The following is a 6,258-nucleotide window of genomic DNA, read 5'->3' as shown; positions in this document are numbered from 1 at the left end:
TTAAATAGAAAAACGATAAGATCGAATGCAGAGTGGGGAAAACTGAACGGTGCTTTCCTGTGATGATCGTGTGATGATAGTATAGTGTGAAGAGCAGACAGTTTAGGGTTGCGGTGGTGATGCTATGGAAACAGACACCTGTCTGGTAAGTTTGGCTCATCAACAAACACTTGAACTTAAATAGCCTGGGGGGTTTTCAGTATGTGGAAGTTTTCAGTGAATTCAAAAATCATCTGAACACTAGAAAAGCCCAGGGATTTGGGATGGGCAATATGCCGTCAAAAGAAGAGGATTATAGTTAGAATTATATTTCCTTGTTTGAAAGAATGTTTGGGGAAATTCATTGAGGGACCTTTTGAAAGCTGAGATAGGCTACTGGTATTTCAGTTCCAAAATTCAAAACCAGCTTTTAGATGCTGGCTTGGCAGTGCTCGTGTTTAGTCGTGTTGTGTGAGGTGTGAATGTTCACCAGTCCAGGTAATAGCCTACAAGAAAGTAGACATAAGTAGCTACGCACATAAAATAATTATAAATTCTCGGTGCTGTAGGAGGTACAAGTAAAAAAGAAATAGAAAAATAGAGTCTGCACTAATTGGTCCCATGAAAATGTTCTGCCTAAAACAATGTTTTAATGTTCATGGTAGACAGATTAGGTTAGTCAACCCTAAACTGGTTTTATGCTTACGCAAAATCGTCAGCGCAGACTGCGCCAAGGGTTTGCCGCAGCTGGCCGTCCTGGCCGTCCCAGCTCGGCGGAGGGGGCAGCATTTCATTTTCACAGGTTTGAAAATGGGATTGATGCTCTACTACTAATGATGCCATGATTTTTTTTCTTTCTTTTTAATTGCCCCCTCAGATTCAATGGGCATGACGCCTCTGCTGGGAGATTTTTTACAAGTAGATTATGATTAATGATATTTATATTTATATTGAATTAAAAACAACAAATGTGATGAATTGGGATTTTGCTTCTCCTGTTCTGTCTTCTCCTCTCTTCTCTCTCCTCTTCTCTCTTGTCTTGAGCTGTTGAATGCTGCTCGCTGAAAGATAAGCTCAGTAGACTCTGGTGCTGAGAAATGATGAAACAGCACCACCTGCTGGTCTCAGAGACACAGTAAAGAGCTGAAATCCGAGTACTTCATCTGCAGCATCGGTGACGTCCGAGAACAAATAATGGATTGAGATCAAATCACATGACCAGGGTTGTTAAACTACTTTTACAGTAACTAGTAATCTAACTACTTTGTCAAATTATAGGTAAGGTAAGGTATTGTAATAATGCGCTCCCGGACCAGAAGGTAGGAGGAAGGAGACAAAGATCGACTTGCAATTCCGTGCATTTATTATAGTTCTAGGTCTCTGTTAACAGGCTTAGACCTACAGCCACAACACCAAGAGCATTTCCTAGCTATCTCTATCGTTAGCCGGCTTCTCTCATTCTGAGCCAAAACACACTCTTTCCCGCCGACAAAATGGCTCCTTTCCGCTCAACCAATCCCCAGCTAGCTAGCCACCCCACATGACCCCATGTCCCCTTCAGGTGCGGTACTCTATTCACAGCCGCGTTCAAGTGCTGTGGGACACTCTCTAAAACACCCCCACAAACTGAACCCCACCCTCAGACAACCCCATGTTTACTGGCAACCCCACATCGCTACACAGCCCCCCCTTCTAAACAAACACTTGTCCCAAGTGGTACAGTAAACATGCACATCAACATTACACTACAAGTCTTTTTTTTTTTTTTTTTTTTTTTTTTACAACAACACATAGTCCTGGTGACTCACTGGAGCCCTTCTCCGCCTCTGCGGCCTCCTCGACCCTGTGGTCCCCCCTTGGAGGGCAGCAGGGAGGGGACTAAAAGGGCTAACACTCCCTGTCCCGGGGGATTCCACCACAACGTCTCTCTGCGAGGGCGCTGGGCGGACAGCGTCCGTGGTGGGAAGACAATCCCCCCGGTAAGGGGCCAGCCGGTCCCGGTGCAGTGCCACCACCCTCCCCCCGAGTGACATTTGGACCCTGTACACCACCTCCCCCAACCTTTCCAACAGCTTACAGGGTCCTACCCAGTGACTGTCCAGCTTGGGGCACCGACCCTTCTTCCTCCTAGGGCTATAGACCCAGACCAGTTCCCCGGCCTGGAAATGCCTCCCCCTGCCCCTCACATCATAGTTCCTCTTTTGCCTCCTACCCACCTTCTCCTGTTGATCCCGAGCAAAGTTGTGGGCGGACTCCAACCGATCCTGGAGTCTCCTGGCATACTCTCTCCCCGGTGGAACGGCAGGAGTATCCGGCGGCCGACCAAATGCCACCTCCGCTGGGGTCCGGAGCTCCCGCCCCAGCATGAGCAGCGCAGGCGTACAGGAGGTGGACTCCTGAACAGCGGACCTGTAAGCCATGAGGACAAGAGGCAGGTGGGTGTCCCAGTCACGCTGGTGCTCTGCTGTGAGGATGGCTACTTGCTTAGCCAGCGTCCGGTTAAACCTCTCTACGAGGCCATCACTTTGCGGGTGCTGTGGTTCGTGTTTTCCTCGTGCCCAACCGCTCACAGAGAGTTGCAAAGACACGCGACTCAAAATTCCATGGTCGCTGTGGAGGGTCTCGGGCGCTCCGAACCTGCTGAACATTCCCTCCACCAGTGCATCCACCACCGTCCCCGCCTCTTGATCCGGCAACGCGTACGCCTCGGGCCACTTCGTGAAATAGTCCATGGCTACCAGGACGTAGCGGTTCCCCTTGTCAGAGCACGGAAACGGCCCCATCACGTCCACGGCTACCCTCTCCATGGGCGCCCCCGCGGCGAGTTGCTGGAGCAGGGCGTGTGACTGCCCTGGTGGGCCCTTGTGGGCTGCGCACAGGTCGCAGCGGCGACAAAAATCCTCCACGTCTCTTTGCATCAACCCCCAGTAAAAACCTTGACGGAGGCGGCGGATGGTTTTGTTCACCCCGAAGTGTCCCGCACCTGTGCTCCCATGGGAGCTTCTCATCACTGTCTCTCGGAGTGCTTTGGGCACCACCACCCGCCACCGGCTTTCCCCAGTGGCCGGCTCCTTCCAGGCCCTCTGTAGCACTCCTTCCTGTGTCCGCAGACACTTAAATTCGTGCCACAGGTTCTTTGTGGCGGTGGCTGCCCCTGCCACCTCCTCCGGGGGTGGTCTCCGACCCTCCTCCACCCACTGCAGGACCGGCTGCAAAGCTGGGTCTTGCTCTTGCTGTGTTCTCCATTCAGCTGCTCCGATCACCCGCAGTTCTCTGCAGATCGGCCCGCTTCTTCATGCATGGGGCACAGCCCTGCCTCTCCCCGGCGTTCCTCCTCCTGTGCATCTCTCTTGTCGCAGTATCGACACCCCTTTGAAGCGCAAGGACGTCTGGACAGGGCGTCAGCGTTCGTGTGGCGTGCCCCGGCCCGATGTACAATTGTGAAATTGTATGCTTGTAGCTTCTCCAGCCAGCGTGCTATCTGTCCCTCCGGCTCGCGAAAGGACAACAACCACTGGAGAGCGGAGTGATCAGTCCTGATGGTGAATGGCATGCCGCACAGGTGGTATCTGAAATGCTTGACAGCCGCTACCACGGCGAGAAGCTCCCGGCGCGTGATGCAGTAGTTACGCTCAGCTTTGTTAAATGTCTTACTGAAGAAGAAGAAGAGAATGTCTCTCTCCATCCGGGCCCTCCTGAGCCAGTACAGCACCCATGCCCGTGTTGCTGGCGTCCGTGTCCAAGATGAACGGCAGGGCGGCATCTGGTGGTTTGAGGATGGGCGCCTCCGTCAACGCCTTCTTAAGGGCCCCGAATGCCTCCTGGCACTCCTCTCTCCAGACGAACGTTGCGCCCTTCTCCTTCAGGCGAAAGAGGGGCTCCGCGATGCTGGAGAACCCCCGCACGAACCTCCTGTAGTAGGAGGCGAGACCCACGAAGCTCTCCAGCTGTTTTTTTGTGGTGGGGGTGGGCCAGTCTCTCACCGCCTGGATCTTCTCCTCTTGAGTGCTGATGCCCTCGCCCCCGATCTTGTGCCCCAGAAACTCCACCTCCCTCCTCATAAAATGGCATTTGTCTGGGTGGAGTTTCAGGCCCGCCTCCCGTATCCTCTCCAGGACCCTCCTCAACGTCCCCAGAGCCGTATGGAACGAACCCCCGTGTGTCAGGATGTCATCGAGGTAGACAACGCATTCCCGCTGAGGAATGCCAGCCAGCACCTTCTCCATGAGCCTCTCGAAAGTGGCTGGGGCGTTGCATAATCCAAAGCTGAGGACGCGGAACTGCCACAACCCCCTCCCCGTGCGGAAGGCAGTTTTTTGTTTGGCATCGGGGCTGAGGGGCACCTGCCAGTAGCCGCTGCGCAGATCCAGCGAGGAGAACCACTCTGAGCCAGCCACCGTGTCCAGCGACTCGTCGACGTGGGGCATCGGGTAGGAGTCCTTCTTGGTTACTTTGTTCACCTGCCTGTAATCCACGCAGAACCTCCTCTTGTTGCTCTTTTTCTTCTTCACCATCACAACCCCTGAGGCCCAGGGGCTGTCCGATGGTTCAATGATCCCCGCCTTTTGCATCTCTTCAATTGCCCTCTCTGACTCCTCCCGGTATGCCATGGGGACTCTGCGGGCCGGCATCCTGATGGGCTGTGCGTCCCCAGTGTCTATCTGGTGTTGCACCAGGTGTGTGCGGCCTAGATCCTCATCCGACAGGGCGAAACTGTCCTGAAACTCTATCAGCACTCGCCACAGCTCCTCTTGCTCCCCGGGCTCTAACCCGCTACGGTTTCGCTCCCACATCTCTCTTATTGCCGCCACCCTGTCCAACCCCCCCCCCCCCCCCCCCCCCACCTGTCTTTGGCGCTACTAGCGAAGGGGGTCCCTGTGGCGTAAAGGAGGCTGCCGTTGCCGACAGGGGCTGGCTAGTGGCCGGGGAAAGGGGCTGATCGTCGGGGGAGGGGTTGAGAGGAAGTGAGCCTGGTGGCTCCGAGACATAGCCCTGCTGGATGATAGGACTCGTGGGGGAGGAGCTATCACTGATGGCCGGTAAAGCTGCAGCGTGTGGGCCTGTGCTCGGGGCTTGTGGGCAGGGCATCAACTTGACAGTGGGGCCGCCAGGGAAACACAGGGTGTTTTCCCCTAGGTTATGCAGCGAGTAAACTTAAGAAAGTCTAACCCCAGTATGCAGGGGTCCTGCACATCTGCTACCCATACCAGGAAACTCACTGACAGTCCCCCCACGTTTATCATGACCCTCGCCCTTCCCTTCATGGGAGCCAACTCACCGGTCACTGTCCTCAGTTGCTTCACTGTAGACTCCCACCGCACTCCCTCCGGAACGAGTTTAGGATTCAGTATCGTTGCAGTGGACCCGGTGTCCACCAGGGCCACACACTGCACCCCTGCCAGCCTGACAGTGACGTAGCATGACCCCAGAAAATCCCCAACCTTTGTCCACCACCATGTCCGATTCCGCGCCGTTCTCCGCTCCAGGGGAAAACGGAGTTTCACTCCCCCCGCCGTGCCATTGGGCTCCTTCTGCCGATGACAGGGCAGCGTGGGACATGACGCCGGGGGCCCGCTCAGTCCCTTCTACACGAGCCCCGCGCCGTTTCCCCGCCCCCTCGCACGCTTGTGGAACTCTCTCGCCAGATGTCCCGGTTGGTTACACTCCCAGCAGCGCCTCACCTCCCGTTGCGGTGGTGCTGCACCGGGCAGAGATTGCAGCGTCACAGCCCGTATCAGCTCAGTTATCTGTCCTGTCAGCTTGTTCGCCCATGCTGGCTCCTCCTGGGCCGGGTTGTATTCCACTGTAGCCCTCACGGTGGGGGTGTCCCCCCTCGCGCTGTCCTCCGCGGCCGCCGCCCCCACGATCTCTCTCTCTGATGCCAGCTCCAGCGCCTCCTGCAGCGTCCCTGGGTGTGCCAGCTCGGTCTGGGCGCGCAGCCAAACCGGCGTCAAAGCTCGAACAAACTGGTCCCTGGCGAGCTCACTCTGCACCTCTGGCAACATGTGAGTATATGCCCTTCTTGATAGAGTCTCAATGTCATTAGCCAAACCACGCAGCGGCTCGCCAGGCTGTCTGCGCCTGTTACACATTTCGGCGCGTTGTATGCTCGGCAGCTCACAATGCCCGAATCTCCTCTGCAGGGCCTCCACCAGCGCTCCATAGTCCCCTCTTTCCCCTGGGCTTAGCAGTAGCAAGCATGCTTGCGCGTCATCCACTAGGAACGTAGCTAGTTTTATCCCTTTCTCTTGCCTTGTCCAGCCCTCATCAGCCGCTATC

This window comes from Poromitra crassiceps (assembly GCF_964638095.1).
Source record: "Poromitra crassiceps genome assembly, chromosome: 2".
Lineage (NCBI taxonomy): Eukaryota > Metazoa > Chordata > Actinopteri > Beryciformes > Melamphaidae > Poromitra > Poromitra crassiceps.
Note: the sequence above shows the minus strand (reverse complement) of the source record.